The following is a 19175-nucleotide window of genomic DNA, read 5'->3' as shown; positions in this document are numbered from 1 at the left end:
CGACACCACCAAAAATCTCACTTAGGCAAAGGCAGCTGAAGGTCCGGGAAGCTCCCCCAGCTCAGCTTTACCCCGGATGACTTCTCCAGCCAGAGCCTGATGTTTGAAATGCAATCGCAGTTAGGAAGGTTTGCCTGCAAGGCCACAAATTGTGGGTAACAGCAGAGCCACCATCATTGGAACAAAAAATAATGAGATTATTGCAGTTTAAATTACTAAGCAACAGTCTCTCTGACAATGAACTTAGTAACGCTCTGCCATCTATTTAATCATGCTAATGAGACAGAACAACTCCACTTAGATACAAATTACTCTGCATTTCATTTAAATAAAGGTCAAAGAGCTAAAAGCCACACAAGACACCACACTTGTGCTGTACAACACACCCAGCAAAAGGCATCCTTTGTTTCCAGGGAGGATCCAGCCTTTCTGGCCATGAGCTGCCAAGGCAGGGCTGCACAGGGCATCTTGCTCAACCTCCCACCTCCACTCCCCGACTGCCTGTGCGTGGGCCCACGGTTCCTCTGGCTCTGGAATGGATCCTTGGTTTGCCCAGGTGAGCATTGCTTCACCAAACACGTTCAGAGGTCGAGAGATCTCTGATTTCTCCTTCTTCCAAAGTAAAAGCATGCATAGCCATTTGTGTAAGAAACAACTATACCTCTCAGTTCTCACTGCTCAAAATATGCCTCTTGTTCATCAGGCTGACAGTCTAAGCCAAGCACGGCTGCTTGTTGAGAGTCTTCTCAATTCTGGCTGGTGCCATCATGATTATTTTAATATAAAAGTCTGTGTTTGCATGTGTCTTTCACCATTTAAAACTGATGAGTTCCTTTGGATATGTAAAAGTTTTGTTTCGAATCCATGCCTCAGGCTGAAGCTGGTCATGAGACAGCAGTTCTGTAATTTACTGAAGAAAATTGACTGGCAGTTACAACTGGAGATCATTGACACATCCTACTAGTTTTAATCTTCATTTGGAAACCCGGAGCTGGCCCAGGGCTCACGTCTGATTTATGTTCCCAAGCCACAGGGAGAGGGGAGCTAAGGTGAGACCCAAAGAGATCCTTCCACAGCGGGTGGCTGCATGATCACTCCAGAGGCTGGGAATATTCCCCCATGCTCACAGCATCATTAGGTTTCCTCAAGCCTCACCCCTTACTGCACTTCTTTCCGTTCCTCTTAATTAGTGGGGGAGTAATTCCAGGCTATGCAAGTCACTCGGCATCTCCTACCTCCTCCACGATCAGCTTCCCTAGTACAGTTCATGCCTGTAATAAGATGTCAGCCTTGAGCTCAGCTTGGTAAGCCTTTCATTCCTGCACTGCTCTTGCCTGCACACGGCTTCTAGTCTCTGCCTAAACTTCCAGCCCTCCATCCCATTGGCTCTGGGATGAACCTCCAGCTAGCTCTGCTTCCAGACACGCAAGGAAGGCCAATCCTTTGGCTGCATGGCAGACCAGGTGAACCCACAGCACTTCTTGAGAGCACTTCACTCTGTGCCACAGCGTGAGGTCAGCAAAAGGCACTTTGGTTGCAGGGGCCACTGCAACTGCAGCGCGACTCAACCCTCCTCCTCCTCACCAAGACAAAGGAGATGAAGCATTTAAGGCCAGTGAGGATCTGCTCAAGCAGGCAGTTTCTCCCACTGCCAAAATCATTCACAAAACAAACATCCTGATTCCACAAACACCTTCCTCTGCCTTGTTTACACTGTGTATACATTTACACATATGTACAATTTTTAAAGGCTGGTGAAACATGCCAGACTGACAGTATAAAAGAACACGCACGGCCTGCTATTTACAAAACTGGTACAATATAGGAAGCAGCAGAGCAAATTTCTCCTGCTTGCACTGTCAACTCCACAATCCAGAGGAAACACCCTTGACCATAAAGTTCATGCATATTCATTTTTTCATCTCCCCTGCTAAGGACCTAAGAATTGAACCTTTTACAGGGAACAGAGAACTGTTATGAAGTTCCCTAATTCAGTATTATTCTTACCATGTGGGGGTTGCAAAATTTCAATTATATGAAAAGTGAGATCCTGAATCAAAATAATGTAACCCTCTCCAAAATTAAAGCACTTCTTACCAACCCAGTTCCAACTCAATCCAATGTTCTAACTGCATATTCCTCACCCACAATCTTAATCCCCTGCTCGGTCTGTGTGGTGTGGTCTATGCCATTTTTACGTGCCTGTGGTAGTTCAAATTAATGCACATGGTTTTAGTTATTATTTAGTTACAAAACATTTCATCAGAGGATGTGTCTGATTCAGGACTCAAAAAGTCAGGCCACTAAAGGAGGACAGCACTTAATTTAATGAAGCAGCAGGGAAACGTCATGCTTTAAAGGTGTCTTGCACGGAAATAGATTCCATGCTTTATCCTCAGTCCTCCCAAGGTCAAAAATAATAATTATGAGAATGGAGCTGAAAGAAGGAGGATAGGAATGGGTTTCTTTTGTGCAGGGCAGCAGCACAGCCCCAGCAGTTCTGTTGCCCACAGGGCAGCCCTGTCCTTTACGAGGCATTTTCTGTTACTCCTAAGCAATTACATATTGATGGATGAGTCACAGAAGAAAAACAAAACCGAACTTGGATTACTGGAATGGAAGTTCAGCTCTGTGATTTCTCAAGAGCTGCAGAGATGGAGAGCTGACAGCGCTGCTCCACCAGCCAAGGTGTGAGGGATTGCAGGTGAAGGATCTGTGCTTTCCTGCAAAAGGCTGTCATTAATGGCAAGGGTTTTCTCCACCCCTTTTAGCTCATCTGACCAGACCCAGGAACCACAAGAAAAACATTTGTAACTTATGGTTGAAGGTTTGATTTGTTGGCTATGCTTCAGGCGAGTGGGGAGCACACATGTGAGCCACAGTGTGCTGACAACAGGGCCAGCAGCAGTGCCCAGAGGGCAGGTTGCTCTCCTGCTGGGAAGGGGCTGAGAGACACGGCCCAGCCGCCTGCTCGATGGGTTTCTGCAGAAGCCCTGGGCTAGCTGCGTGTGCCTGTGTCCTGCTGCAGCCTGCTGTGCTGCCCCGGGAGGAGGATGGAGAGCACTCAGAAAAGACTGCAGGGACAAAGAGCTGCCTCTGAGCCAGTGACACATGCAAAACACTCCCTGGCCCATCCTGAGAGATCTTCAGCCTTTTCAGAAATGAAGGATTATTGCCAGATCCACTCTTGGGGGTCCGCGGATGAGTCCCCCAGCCCCAAAAGGCAAGGCCTGCCTTGCTCACTCAGTCATTTGGAGCCCTGGAAACAGTGTCCATGGGCTGCTAATGGACATCCGGCTTGGGCTCCTGACAACAAAATGCCAGTCACAGCTGCACCCTCTGACTGCCCTCCCTTCACCAGTGCTGTCTGCCGAGGCTGTAACTCTCCAGCAGGACTCTCTTGACTAGTGATCTGCTGCCACAGCAGAATTCATGTGCTATTTATTGTAGCATAAAACAACTTGCCGGAAAACACACAAGAACAATACACAGATAGAAAGTGCCCAAAGGTTAGGAGAGCCTAGAGGTTTTTTCCAGACAATCTTTTCAAAGTTTTTCTGGTGGGCAAGGCAGAGCCTTTAAATGCACAGGCAGGAGTCCAGCTCCTGCTATGTGCTAGTGACACTGGACGTACAGCCTGGCCTCCCTGGCACAGTGACATCACTCACACATGGTCTTCCAGCACTTCTGGGAAAGTGTGCTGGGAATCTCTCAGGCTGGTGGGGAGTGTGTTTGGGGCAGCAGACTTTGCAGTCAGAGTCAAAACCTAAACCCACAGGTTTGGGTCAGTCCCTTGCTTCTGCTGTGCTTCGTGGGCGACCATCTCAGCCGCAGCTGAAGCCAGAAAGAGCCGGCAGTTTCAGTTTCCTCGTGTTTGTCAGCTGAAGCAGTCCCATCCCCCAGTGCCTCACCTCCTGCAGCTTCACCGGCTCATGCTGCTTATTCTGAGCCTCCCTTGGACACCCCTTGGTGAATAAATCCCCCTGCTCCTTTCCCCACCCTGCAGGGCCAGGCAACAGCACAAGGGCCATTCCAGCAGGCTGAACAATTATCGCCACTTGCGTTATTATTTGTGGAATAATTATGTTTATCATGGTGGTGTTTAGGGCCAGACTCCTGTGTCCAGGATGGTGGTCTCCGCTCCAGGCTTTGCCCAGAGACCCTCAGTCTTGTTGGGGCACCCAGACCTAACCCTGCAGCACTGCTCTCTGCCCTCTATGCAGTCACAATTTCATGGCTTTCCCTTCAGCAAAACTACCAACTTCCCAGCATAGACAGCAGCATGACTCAGAGCTGAAACTCCTCCAGTGAACATTTTAGGAACTTTCCAAGCTGGATGATACTGGGCTTTGGCTGGTATCCCACAGTCGCACACCCCACCACACCTACCCACCTGGCACTACTGAAATGTCATGGGCACTGCTCAGCGCAGCATAGCAGTGCAGACTATTTAGGGCAGGCAAAAGCCAGTTCAGATAGGAATACCAATCAAAATAAGTTAGCTTGTCCTTCAGCTGCTTTAAACTTGCCACCCCCAGCCTTTGAATACCTTTTTTTGCTTCTGTGGCTACTTTGCACAGCCTGGTTTTGCCCAGAGATAGACCACAAATCCTGCTCCCACTGCAATTCTGTGGGATCAGGGCCAGTCCCAGCAGACCCTTTGGGAGGTGTCTGCAGGCAAGAGAAGGTCAGAAGCTTTGGCTTGGCAGCTGCAGACACCCCTTACTGAGTCCCTCAGGCAGAGCACTGGTTACAGAAAACTTCATGTCCCCATTCAACAAACTTAATGCTTGCAAGATTTTGCACCACTAAGTCAAACAAGATAAATAAATGCTGGCAAAAATAGCAATTGAGCGGGGACTGTCGGTATTTCACACATCACAGGGCACCTTTTGTGCAGGAAGGAAAGGGCTTGTGACGCCTCACTCACCATCATCCATCTCACCGCAGATGGGCCAGGCGCTGTCTGTGATACCTGCTCCTCACAGAAATCAAGTGTGGTTCTGGCCTGTGATGGCACAGAGCCACCAGCAGCTCTGTTCCCCGCCCACCAAGCCTGCATCAACCGACTAACCACAGGCTTGGGCTGCAGATGCTCCGGCACTGATGCCCCACTGTAGGAACCAAAGCCTCCCTCCTTTCCTCTTTCACCCCTCAGTGTGCCCTTGGGGGCAACCCCTCATTGGTCCATCATGTTACCTCCTGTGGAGTAGCTTGAATGTGGGTTTCCTCCTCCTATTCCTTCCCCTTGCTTGCTCTTCCTGTTGGCTTTCCTCTGAGAAGCCACCTACCCTTCTGCCCTGACTGCAGCCAGCAGGGAGGAGAGGGCACTGTAGAAATCACAACATATTCCCACGTACCTTTCAGCTTTGCACATAAGCATTTTCATCCCCCCTTGAAGGGAAAAATTCTGCCAGATTCGCCTAAACAAAGAGGTCCAGCTTGTCTCAGAATAAATCCTCTTTAGTCATGGAAGAGCAAAATCCCTCCCTTTGATGGATTTGTTCCCACCCAGGAGCTGATGGTGCTCACGGCAGAGCCCACAGTACTGCAGGGCAGGCTGGCAGTGGCTGTGAGCTCCAGGGCTATGAGCCCACTCAGCACCATGGCCACGCAGGGAAGCTCAGCCTCATGTGATGGGCACCATGGAGGAACAGGCTGAGCTGCTGCAGATTCATAGTTAGTTCATGGGGGCTTACCAAGCATATTGTTCCACTTACTAGCAGATCTGTCCCAAAAAAGTGTTGTAACATGCATGTCCATGGCTGTGACTTGCACCCTCCTGCCCCTTGCTGCAGGCTCTCCATCCTGGCCTACCACCCAGCTATAGTTTTGTCCACGAGCTCTCCATGGATAAAAATGCAAACCAGAAGACCCACATGAGAATCAGGAAGGATGGGGATGATCAGTGCTGTCTCCCAGCTGGGATGAACATGCTCCATCAGGTCTCCAGGCCTGAGGGAGCTGGCAGCAGCAAGCACTCCTGACCCATTGCCCCTGCAGCAGCAGAGCTCCAGGTAATGGCAAGTGGATGGCCTGAACCAGCATTGATTGAGAATGTCATCTCTTGTGAATTCAGTCTTCCCATCTATCCCTTCCCTGCAGTCTCTTATGCTGCTTCAGAAACTCTTCCTTGGGCTATTTTTAGTACCTGATTACATCACTGCCAGCTTCTGCTGCTTTGAAACAGGCACCAGCTGAGAACATCCAGGCATCAAGGCTGCAGGGCTGTAAGGATGGGAGCTTTATCACTCAGCCAGCAGACAACCAGGCTGGATTCGCCAGCTGCCGGATGGAGCCTGGTTTGGGAGAGCAACAAAGGGCATCTCAGTGGTGCCCAACAGGGAGGAGGAGCACACGGCTGCAAGAGCCCCCATTTTCCCCAGGACTGGGAGATGCTTTCCAGCAGCACTGCCATTGCCTGGCTGTGCAACAGCAAGCAAGTTAATTAATCCTCTGTGCTTCTCCTCTTCCCAGAGAGAGAGTTTATGCTGACCTACTTCTTACAGAGAAATTTGCAAAGGGTTTCAATGTCCATGATGAGCAAGTGGCACCAAAAGTGCTAATTATGCTGGCTGTTCCCAAAACCCAGACCACTGCTGAGCCAAAACATGAACATCATGGCTCTGGAGCAAGTAACAGAGAGAGCTCCTGCTGCAGGGAAGTTCGTGATTTCCAGCCTGGTAAGTGGCTCATGCTTCTGGGCAAGAGCGATTCACATGCTGACTAGCCACATGGGAGAATGGCTCAAGTTGTGAGGTGGCACAAGCAGCCACGTGGCAAAGAGGAAGCTTCACCTGGCACCTCTTTGCAAGGAGGGCACAGGGGTCCTTGTAGCCCCTGGGTGGACATCTGTGGGCAGCTAGCCCAGAGTAAGCGAAACCCTGGGGCAGCAAGGAGGGGTAGGGGATCTCCAGCAAGCCCTCTGCATGCTGGAGAGGCTGCAAATACTTGGCATGCCTCCCTGGGCATGCTGACACTGTCAGCACCTCTGGGGCACTGCAGGGGCTGCCTGAGCCACCACGAGTTTTAACCTCTCTCCTCTTCACCTCTCCATCTCTGAGCCTGTCTGGTAGCTGGGGCTACAGAAACCTGTGCCAGAGCCATTAGCATGAATGAGGAAATCAGGGGCTCCAAGTTGGCTGAACATCTTTACCCAGAGGCATCCCAGTCCCCACAGCCACACTCTGCCCTTCCCCTGCATCCCAGCTGGCCAAAATCCCTCTCCCAGAAGAATCTGACTATAACAAGGGCTGGAGCTCTTAAGGAGGAAATTCTGAGTTAAATTCCTTCCTCCCAAGTCATTTGCAGAAGGGAACAGCATGTTCTCCTAGCACAGAGATGACGTCTTCCTGGCCTCCTGCTGTTCTCCAGCTGCCTGTCACCATGGGGCCAAGGCTCTCCCAGTGAGGCAACCAGGAGGGTTTCGCTGGTGGAGAAGGACTGGGGGGTGTATTTGGGTGCCTCTGCCCAAGGAAGGGCTGGCAGGGCTGGCAGTGGCATGGGATGAACATCTCACCAGAAAAGCCCTGCATCCCCCAAAGGAGAGAGGATATGGAAGGTCATCAGAGAACTGCAAAGATCCTCACCATCCCCCAAGTGAAAAGCAGTAAGAGTTACATTGTAGATTATATTGAGCCCAGCATGAAGCAGTTATCATAGATTTATAAACTTACAGAATATTCTGAGTTGGAATGGACCCACAACGATCACTGAGATCAACTCCTGGCACTACACAGGACCCCTCCAGAAAAATCACACCATGTGCCTGAGAGCATTGTCCACTCTGTGAACTCTGGCGACCTTGGTGCCACGACTGCTTCCTTGGGGAGCCTGTTCCAGTGCCGAAGCACCCTCTGGGTGAAGAACCTTTTCCTAATATCCAACCTAAACCTCCTCTGATACAGTTCCGTGCTGTTCCCTTGAGTGCTGTCACTAGTCACCACAAAGAAGAGATTGGTGCCTGTCCTTCTGCTTCCCCTGGTAAGGAAGCTTCAGACCATGATGAAGTACCCCATCAGCCTCCTCTTCAGTTCTTAGTGAGGGCTCAATAATCAAAGCCAGGATTAAGCAGAACTGAAGCCTCATCTGGTGCAAACAGCCACAACCACATGAAGGCTGTAAGCCCCATCCTAATTTGTCCACAATTCCACAGCAGGAATACTGAAATAGTTAAAGCAGCCCAAGGAAGCTGTTAGTTTTGTATTTACATTGAGCTGCTTAAAAAGCAAACACGGCGTAAGGGCGTGCAGGCTTGCCAGCAGCTGTCACTGACCTCAAAATCAAAGATGTTGTGGGCTGATCCAAAGTAGGGCAGCTGAGTGAGCACAGCAGCTGTGCCGGAGATGAGAGGAACGTGAGCTCTGTCTGGCACGGAACAGGGCTGCTGCCCCCTTCTTAGGCCAATCTGCCAGCTGGATCACAGAGCTGATGAAGTTTTCCGTAAAAACATATTCCTGATATTTTTCTCTCTGTCACCTCAGAGATGGGGCAAATGCTGCTCTGATGTGGGCAATCTATGTAGGGATTATTAAACCAAACTGTATCTGGGCCAAGGTTATTGAAAGAGCCTGCAAAATCCTCTGTGCTGCTGGGTTTTGATTCCCTCATTGCAAGCAGTCTGGCATTGTGCTGGTGGGGAGGCACAGGGCCCGTGGTGTGTGCACGTGCCGGGAGACACAGGGAGCCGACTGGGGCTGGCCCTGGGTTTCCTGTCCTCGCAAACTTGACAAGAGGTTCGCTTCATCCTTGCTTATGAAGCCTGTGGCACATCTCTGCTGACAACTGGCAGGGATTGTTGTCATCTGTTACCGCCGTCACCCCACAGGGACACACTCTGTGTGGCTCAGCAAGGGCTGCAGACCCCTCGGAGCAGCTCCAAGGTAGGAGCTACTTGCCTCACCCCAAGCTTGCAGGGCAGAGCTTGTGCCACCCTGCCATGGTCAGTGTCACCCAGGAAAGCCACATCAGATCAACACTGCAGGCAGAGCACCCATGTGATGTGTAGGTACCCAATGAGGAGAGTTTTCCTTACCCACCTGAAGAGTCCCAAATTCTGCACCTCTACTTGGGCAACTTCAAGGCCGCCTCACTGCTGTGGCCTGCCTGGGAGAAGATGAGAAACATGCTCAGGTTCTTTCCCCCCTTTATTTTAGGTGAACAAAGAAGTTCTTCAAAGTGTGGGTTTGTGGTTCTTTCATTTTTCCCATCACTGAGGGCTTTGGAAATGGCAAAGTGGTGACATCACAGCATGAGCTTGCACATCCCTGCCCTGACATCACTGGAGCAGTTTTCAGCATCTCAGCCTTGATGTTAAAACCAGTAAGTCTCTGGCCATCAGTGCAAAGCAAAACTAGAAACCATTGCACAGCAGTCATCAGGGCAATAAGGTTTTCTGCTTCTACCAGCTTGAGTCTGCCCAGACCACGCTGCCTAAATCTGCTGGGAAACCCAGGCTTTCCAGTCCCAGCCGCTTCCACAGGGCTCTCACCAGGGTTCTTCCCTTCCAGTGCCAGCTCCTTAATAAATACTGGTTGCTCCCATCACATTTCTCTCACGCTGGCTAGTGACGCCAGCTCTGCTGGCAAGTGATCAATTCCCTATTCACTGAGTCATGCAAATTCATTAAAACTCACCCTGGATCAATGGAGATAGGTTCCTCAATGTGTTGGAAGAGGTTCAAGGCACAGCTGCAGCAGTGACCCACGGCCTGGAGATGCAGCCCCACGCTTGGTATTGGCCATCCATCCTCATCCTGCATGGCAGGGCCATGAGTAGCTGCTGCAGCTGAGGGAAGCAGAGCCCATACCCCATCTTTTGAGTCTTCAACATCCACCCTTCAATAAGGCACAATTATCTGTTTACTTAAGAACAAGGGTAATTAACCACCCAAATGGTGACTGAGGAATGCAAGAGTCACAATAGTCCCTATTATGGAGCAGACCCACTTAAATGGAGATCATTGTTCTTCCTGGCCTTAAAAACCTGGCAGCACATCCCAGAACCTTCACCCACTGTGACTGGCACCAAAACCCCACAGGGAACTGGTATCCCTCCAGAGCAAAACTGGAAGCAAGGCCAGCTGGGTCCACGTTCTTCGTGGCAGGACCAAAGCTGGGCAAAGCCGCCACCAGCAACAACATTTCTATGCAACAAAGGAATTAGTGCACAAGGTTTCCCAACCCGGAAGATCACAGCACTAATTTGAGTGCTGTAAATATTTGACTTTCATCTGCAATTTAACCTTGCCTGCCTGCAGCTGAGAGTAATTTCCCAGTAAACAGCTGACTTCACTGTGCCTCAAGGTGGGAACTGCACCACCAGCCTCCAAGCTCCACAGAGAACATTACTTCAGCCAAAATCCCTGGCACCACAGTGCTCATTGTCAGGGTTGGATCAATCCCTGCCACCATTTTCAATGTCCTTAAATTCCCAGGTGTGGATTTGTATCAAGGACAATGAGGCTGAAGGCTCTATCAGATCTGCTGATTCTGACTGCCATCCTATCAGAGCTGCCAGCTCTGTCAGGGCCTCCATCCTGCTCCCCACCTCACAGCCATGCTGGGATATTTATGTCACTGGGCCACACTTGTGAGATGCCAGTGGTGTCATTGAGCTGCATTCAGCAGACACAGCAGCCACCTGTGTTTACCCATTTCCGTCTCATGCTGGCACGTACATGATTACAGCTTTTGGGTTGAGCCACCCATCTGTTTATATCGAACGCCTTTGAGCAATGTGCTGACGCCTTTCATGAGTGTTGCTGTGCCAGGCCAGTCTGCCTGGCACCTTCTCGTCAGAGATGGCTGCAGGGTAACTCTATGCACCTACGCAGCAAAGAAAAGCTCCTATAATGGTATTCCTGCCATCTCTGGAACACTTACAGGTCTCTGAAGCCACATTCAGGAATTATGTTGGACTCTGCTGACATGCAACTGAAGTATGGGATGCCAAGTGGCTGCACTGTTCTTGTTTCCAGGGACAGGGATCTGCTATGCTGCCCAGCTGCTCACAGCTGCTGTGGAGCAAGGTCATAGCCTGGACGGTTCAGCTCCACAGTCCCAGCACAGTGGGAGTTGGGCAGTGGGGCCCTGGCACATGGCAGCAGGATTTTGGGATCAGCACTTGGAGGACAGAAGAGATGTGGATGAGCAGCAGAAAGGGATGCTGCAATGAGATTTGGTCAGAGGCACCCTCAGAGCTACTGCCATCAAAAATAAAAGGAGGAGACAATCCCAGACAAGCCTACCCACTCCCATTCCCACGGCCATAACAAAATGTTACACAACCGTGCCGGAAGGCTCTCTGCTCACGTCACGCCTGGGCAAGAAACGGTAAGAGCTGGGCACAAGTAATCAGAAGCAAACCCTATTTATAGCACCATATAACAAGCTACATCAGAGAGAGAAGATGAAAGGGAATATGAGTCAACAGGGTAAACAGGGCTGAACTTTCCTGCTAGAGGGGCAGCCAGTTCAATGGAATGAGAGACATTACCAGGAGAGCTCTCACCAGCAGCATCACTTCCAGTGGATAAAGGCTGACAGCTACATCCGACTCAGGACACATCCAGCTCCGGCAGTGGCAGACCTCAGTGCACCCCTGAGGAAAGAGGCAGGGGCTGGGCAGGCCCAGCTACTGAGTTAATGGCCTTCATCCTGCTCGGCAGCACCTGGCTTCTTGCTTCCTGGAGGTGGGGAGAAGCTGGGGGCTTCAATACCCCCTCACTGTCACAGACTTGGCTGCCCTGTGGACCCATCCCATTTGCATGTGTGGGGATTCTCTGTGTCCAGTCCAGCCATCAAGAGCTCACACCAGGAGAGGGGACTTCTGCCCCAACTGGGACATAACCAACCTCAGTTCCTGAGAAAAGCAACCCTAAGCTTGGCCCATGAACCAGCCACATTAAGCATCAAGGATTAACCAGAAGCAAGGGCCCCCTCAGTCCTAAGGAACACCAGGTCCCCTCCCCAGCTCAGCATGCAGTGCCTGCCCAGCCCAGTCGTTCATGCAGCTAGCAGCTCACACAATGCTATTTTTAGCCTCCTCACTCAGCCTTTCATTTTAAAGCCACCCATGGGAAACATTTCCATTTTATCATGAAAACAACCCTGCTGCAAAAATAAATTATGAGGACATCAAAGTGCTAAAATAAAGGGGGAAAATAAAGGCCTCCTTATGCCAGGGAGCAGGGAGAGCAGAGGGGTGGCTCTGCTTCTTCCCAGCGGGATGGATGCAAAGCAACCTCCTAAAGCTCTTTCAGACCAAAATAACAATGCAGCAAATGAGAAAAGAAAATTAAAATCAGAGAGGACAGCTGCAGGGCAAGCAGACACACTCCAGCAAAGCAGCAAGCCCTTACAGGGCAGATGGATCTCCTCCATCCAGGCTGTGGTGGCCATGCCTGGATTTCACCCAGCTGCATCCCAGGGAAAGTCTGGCTGCACACCACCCCTACTCTGGGTCCTCAACAACTAATGAGCACCACCCCTTGGCTCCTTGCACCTTCCCAGGTCATGAGGAAGCTGCTCTACTTAATGCCAACATCTTTGCTATCCCATGTCAATGTTTCTGGGCTGTAAAAGTAGCTGAGGGCATGGTGGAATCAGAGATGGGTTGTGGCCAGCACTGCCATCCTGCTGCCCTGCCAGCTGACAGCATGTGCCACCTCCCTCACCTGGCAAAAAATGGGAACAGCTTTGAACTGGAATGCTGGGGCATGTCCTGGAGGTGCTCCTTCACCATTCACCAGACTCCAGGGAGCAGTTACTGCACCACAAAGAGCCATACCACACATGCCCCTGCCGAGCCCCAACACTTGCCTTGTGCCAAGTGCAGGGTAGGCAGCAGAGATGCTCTTGCTGCCCCTACGATGGCTGTGGGGAGCATAGCCCTTAAATGAGGGCAGGGGACAAGCCAAGAGCCTGACCTCTGTTTGACACCACTGTGGATGAAACCCAAACCTCAACCCACAGTGTCCATTACCTAATTAATGGGTTATAATATGCCTGAGGAAATAAACCTTTTCCAGCCCAGTGGCAAGGGCTCTTGTAGAGGGGAGGTGGCAACTGCCCGTGGCCTCTACCCACCTCCCCTTCCCCCAGTATTCTCCTGTGCATATAACTGGGCAGGAGCAAGTTCTGGACTCGTGTGCTAGTTCAAAACCTTCAGCCTTCTGCAGAAACTACACAGGCAGAAATCCCTAGAGGAGCAAGGCCCACTCTGTGGGCTCCCAGGGTAGACACCACCACCCTCACAGCACCTGGGGCAGAGCAAGGAGGGGGACAGACAAAATTGGCTGTCACTTGCCAATGTTCTGGGGAGAAGCCACAGAGAAGTCACCCCCCAGGCTGGTGACGCACAGAGCAAAACCCAAAACCTCTGTCCCAGCACGCTCACGACTCCTCCTGGCATGGGGTCCTGCACACCCCAAGCTAAGTAGGTTTCAGGGACCATTTAATTGTGGTTTATGAGAAGTCCCACTGTGCTGATGCAGTGGGAGGCAGCAGTGTCCCACACAGGGGCGTGACCCTGACGGATGTGCCATCACCTCCCTGTGGTGCAGCTCTGCGGGGATCAGGCTGTACTTGCTTCTCTTGAGATGACTTGAGTCAAACACTTAATGATTTTCCAGGAAAAAGTCTTGCACTGATGCTCCCCCATCCACAGCCATCTGATGCTGGAGTCAGCCAAAGCTTCTCCAAGGAACTCACTTGCTCCAGGGTTCTCTGTCCTGGGCAGCCAGGCAGGGCTGAGCAACTTATTTTTGAAAAGTGTTGTGAATTTACCTAGATAGGAAAGGAACACTGAATTACCTTGGCTTTCTCCCTCTCTCCCTCCCTCCATACATCAGGACTGGCACCCCTCAACTCCCTCTTTTTGTTAGCAATTAACTGTACTTGGTGGAAGGTCTCCCCTCAGTCCAATTTTTTAAGAAATACCCTTAGGGGGAAGATCCCCATGTGTCATGTCATTAACAATGATACCAGCCTATGTTCACCCCAGAGGAGTAAGCTGGGCCGACATGGGTATGGGCAGCTTTGGAGCAGTGTATGTGGCTCAACCTTGTAAAATGTCAGTCTATGGTGAGATGGGTAAGGTGATGCTGCAGCTTGACTGGGATGCCTGCACAGCTCTAGTAGAGCCCTCCCCTTCAAGCTGCCTTTGTTTTACTCTCCTTGCACTAAACAGACTTGCTATCTGGTTATTTTTAGAAGTTGGCATGGACAGATGTACATGGACTTTCTTTGGAGTACTGACTTGTGCTGGCCACCCCAGGAGCCAGCCAGACCTGTAATTAGCAGCGCTGCAGATCTGGGGACTGTGGGTGGCTCTGTTTGCTTTGGGTTTTGCACATGCTTCTGTATTCCATGGTATCTGCTCCTGCAGCTCCAGCTGGGCACTGACCAAGGCACAGCTCAAACAGCTACCCCTGAGATTCTGACCTCTCTGGTGCCATATTCCCCTTTGCTCCAGTTACAGATAATTTCAGACTATGCTGGCTAAAAATACTGACAAGCAATTAATCCATTTCTGCAAGGTGGGACATTCCCCCCTCTGCAAAGAGCAGGTGAGGAGGTGAGGCCAAGCCATGCCAACATACAAAATCCCAAGCAAGTGAGGTGACTGTTGAGGCAGCAATTTTCTGCTGGTAAACACAGAGCTGAAGTTCATTGCTTCCCAGAAACATGTCTTCAGCAGCTCAAAACCCTTCCACCAGCTGGATCCCTGTCCTTGCCCAGCCAAGGCTCAGTTCTACCCTTACCTCACCAAATGTGGGAGGAAAACAATTTCTAGTGCTGGTGACACGAGGTTTCTGTGGTCCTTGGCACTGTTACCCTGGTGTCCCACCACAGAAGGTTATTTCATCCTGCCAATAGTCCTGTCATTAAGTGATGTTCCTACAGGCAACTTTTTAGTTGCCTTTAGCCACAGGAAAGCTGCAGTGGGGCTGAAGCTGAGCGAGACTGAGTGCCATCCCCAGTGGAGAATGTTCCAGCAGCTACAGAGAAGCAGCCCCAGAAAACCTGCTGGTTGGTCCCCCATTCCTGCCCTGCCCCAGCAGACAAGATGGGGTCCCATCCTCTTCAACACACTGAGCGGGGCTTCCTGTTTTGCAGCACTGGCGAGTCCCTCAGCTCCTGGTGTGGTTGACACTGGGGGTGTTTCCCAGATGCCCGTTGGAACATATGGAAACCCACTGGAACAGGTTGCAGCCCAGGACAGCCCGTGCTGTTCCCTCAGCAGGTACAGATGTCTCACACACTCCTCCCCTCTGCCCAAACAAACGCGTTGCCACGCTCAGTAAAGCAGCTGGTTTTCACATCAAGCTCCCTGCGGTCACACCTCCGCAGGCAGCTCGGCGGTGGTGACGCACCTGAGGCCTTTCAGTAGCTCAGCATCAATGGGAGGTTGCACTTTCTGCCACCTCACCTGACGGCACAGGGAGCTGGAGGCACCTCCACAGCAGCTCGGCCGCCTGCTCCGCAAGCAGCGGCACCTCCCAGCTCAGGGGACATGCAGAGGAGCTGCAGCAGAAACACAACTGAAGGCGATACCCTGCAGCAGCAGCACCTGGACCCCTCCCCACAGCATGTCCACTGCCAGGCCAGGGGTGCAACCACCCCACACCTTCCTGAAGTCTTTGCAAGGGGGTTCCCAGGGTGTGCTGATCCCCGAGTTACCACTACCAAGGATGGTGACACATTACCAGTGCATCCATGATGGGGACCAGAACAGCCATTTAGGATATCATGAGAGAATGGTGGGAGGGGACATTTCCCCTCCTCCAATCCTGGCCACACATCAGTTCCTGGGGATTTGTATGCCTCCCCCCATGACTCACTTGGATCCTCAGCTTCAGTCCCACACTGGGCAGGCACACATATAAACCTGTGTATAGAACACAAACAGATTCCCTCCATGCAAGCACCCCAGTCCTGCCCACCCAAGATGCCTGCTGGCTCCGGCTGCTGGCGCAGGGCTCAGCACGGAGTGAGGTTATCCTTTATTGCACAATGCTGGAGTGCAGTGGGTTACCTCCCTCCTGCCGCCCTGGACTTCACCCCTCCCTGCTGGCCCTTCCCAGCTCCTCCAGCTCCAGCTGACCGGCGTCCCCGGCTCTATTTTAGCACACGAGACTGGTTGTTTCCCTGTCAGAGGTTCATGTTTTTATTTAACTCCCTTTCAGCTTCCCAAATTAGCATGGACAGGGCCCCTGCACTGTTTGCCTTGGAAGAAGATGCGTTGCCACAAATTATTTTTGATTCAAGTAAACAAAACCTCACCTCCCTTTTTTTTTACCTCACTCCTCTTTGATATTGGTAGCTAATTTCAGTGCTCAGAGAAGCAAGCACAAGGGCACTGGCTGGGGCCCAGCACAAGGCACCGGGGACACCATGGGCTCCCTGCCCTGTCACTGCTGCAAAGCCAGCAAAGCCCCAGCCCTGCTGCAAAGGACCACTTGTGACCCCAAGCCCCAGAACAGCCCCAGTCTGTAGACTCACCCCAACAGCAGCACCTGGAACTCCGGTTTCCAAACCTGCATGGCAGCTAGTGTGGTGCCAGAGTGCTCTGTCCCTCCTGCCCTGTTGCTGCATGTGCCTGCTGGTGCCAGGACAAGTGCCAGGCTCCCCACTGGCATGCTGCAGATGACTCCATCATTTCCCTCACCCAGCATGCCACTGCAGGGGTTTCCCAGTCTGGAACAGCTGGAGAGAGAGAGACAGGTGGGTGGACATGTGGCTGGCAGTGCCACTGGGCATCATCCAGCCAGGCCAGAGGAACCCACACTTGGAGCTGGTGTGAAATGTGCCATCTTGACATCACTGCCCAGTAATGGGGATGAGGACAGGTGGTCATGCTGGGAGGGGACAGCAGCCCATTCCCAGCAGGTACATGAAGTTGCAAAAGCAGGGATTTGTCCCAGTTTGGCAGTTCCAAGTGGCTGAGCCAAGAGATTATCCAGTGCAATTCCCTGCCAGTTGTTCACCCTCCTCACTGACCCACCCAGCCTGACCCCTCTCCCATCAGACAAATAGTTTCTTTCACTGTCTCCATCCCAAAGCTCCTCTGCATTTGCAGCTGAGGGGAGGCACAACTCCATTAGGGACTGGGAAGATTGGCACAGTGGAGCAGCCAAATCTGGGGTGTAGGCATTAAATTAGAGGGTGCTGGAAGCCTGCCCTTGGTCATTGTGGGGCACCACAGGAGTGCAGCAAGTCCTGGGTGGCACAGCACAGCATGTCCATGTGGGTGACACCATGGGCAGCATGAGGCTGGGTAAGATCCCTGCAGTGGCCCCTCAGGGCAGGGTCCTGCAGCCATATCAGTGCTGGGGGATTTTTGGGTAACATCTTGGGCAAGGTCCCATGTCAGAAAGGGTGCATGGGGTGGTGTTTCTCCAGCACTCATCCCAGACTATTTTTGGAACAGGACAGTGTCTGCTCACCCACTGGCATGCAGTTATCTTTGGGGCACAGCCGCTCCCAGCACAACAAGCACCTTGGCCTTATGGTGGGGGCAAAGCAGCAGCTTTACAGCCTGCTGTAGAAATCCCCTTGCAGCAGGGCCAGACCTGCAGGGGACAGTGACCACACCATGCCCCATCCCCTGCAACCCACCTACACATACCTATGGCTATTTGTAGCAGGGGCTGAGGTTGATTTGGATCAAGTGGAAGATAACTAGGCTATTTTTAGGTTTATCTCTCAGCCCGTGAAGGGAAATAGGCTTTGCTGGCTCAGACAGTCACTGCCCAACCTGTCAAGGCACGACCAGGCTCTGGGATGAGTGACTCCCATGGTGGGGTTGGAGGAGGGACACACTTCAAAATGCATTGAGGGCACAGAGGATGCAATAGAAGAGACAAACTGGTCCCCATCGTGCCACCCTGCCTGCCACCTTCATTGAGGGAGCAGCAGCACAGGGAGCCCTTGGCTCCAGAAACTCAGGTCTTAAAAAACCAGAACCCACCTTTTCTGTGCCCCCTGACCCCTCTATCCCTCCTGACATGGTGGGCAGGTACCCACAGGGATCCTGTCCAGCATGGCCATGCCCTCACTGGGATGGGATGCTGGCATTGCGCACAATTCTGAGGGAAGGCGGTTTCAAACCAAGAGCTCCAGCTTGGCAACATCCAACTGCCAAAACAGTTCCTTTAATTACAAAGTCTCAACGCTGGGCTGAGTGGCATCTAAAAATATCAAAAATACTAACTCACTCCGTAATCAGGCATTTAGCAGAGGGAGCCACCACAAACATGAGACCAACAGCACTGGGAGGATTTTCCCATTGGGAAAGCTCATGGAGCTGCCATGTTCTCCTCCAAAATGCTCCAGTGAAACCACAGCTATGGAGGCAGGGAAGACAGCTTCCCTATGGCTGCATATTCCCTTTGCTTCAGCTTCCTGCGTGAACCCTGGGGACCAGTGGGATGAGGCCTTGGGCAAGTGGGAGGATGCCCCAGGTCAGGCCAGACTTGTTCCACAGGGTTCCAGTGCCTGTAATGCCATAACATCTTATATTTTCTTTTAGATTTTATATTTCCTTTCTGATTATGCAGAGGTAATGATGGATTTGGCCACATCTAAAATGACTTCAGCAACAACTGCCTCTGGTGCTGACTTGTCCCATATGCTGCCAGCCCTACAGCTCAGACAGTGTAAAGAAGCAAGCAGTTGCAAATAAAGTTTCTAAGTAGGAATTTCTGGGCAATTTTAACACTACACAGCACCAGTCAGCCCAGCCTATGACAGCAGGACTGCCTCAGAAGTGCTTGGAGAGGTTTAATGGTCAAAATTTGGTCATGCTGAAGGCAGTGCTAGCAGGGTTGCAGTGGGATGGGTATCTAGCACCAGCTCTTGGGTGCCTTCAGCTCTGGTATGGGACCTGGAATTACTCTGGGACAGATTTCTGAAGAACACGGGATTGTTGAGGATGGGAGGTAGCACAGAGCCTGGAAATGGGGAACCCACTCCTGCTGGTGACAAAGCTGGAGGAGTCATTCTAGGTACAGTAATGGTCCCAGGAGACAGACTACCACCCCCGATGACTAAATCTTACACAAACTGCTCCTGATTTCCCCAAAGCAGCTATGAGAACCTCACAGCTCCTGGTATCCAGGAGGAGAACAGGCAGGCCCCGCTCTCACCACCCACCAACCTCTGTCCCTCCAC

The sequence above is a fragment of the Pithys albifrons genome, chromosome 3 (genome assembly GCF_047495875.1).
Source record: "Pithys albifrons albifrons isolate INPA30051 chromosome 3, PitAlb_v1, whole genome shotgun sequence".
Taxonomy (NCBI): domain Eukaryota; kingdom Metazoa; phylum Chordata; class Aves; order Passeriformes; family Thamnophilidae; genus Pithys; species Pithys albifrons.
The sequence above is the reverse complement of the archived record's forward strand: the minus strand, read 5'-3'. Positions refer to the sequence as shown.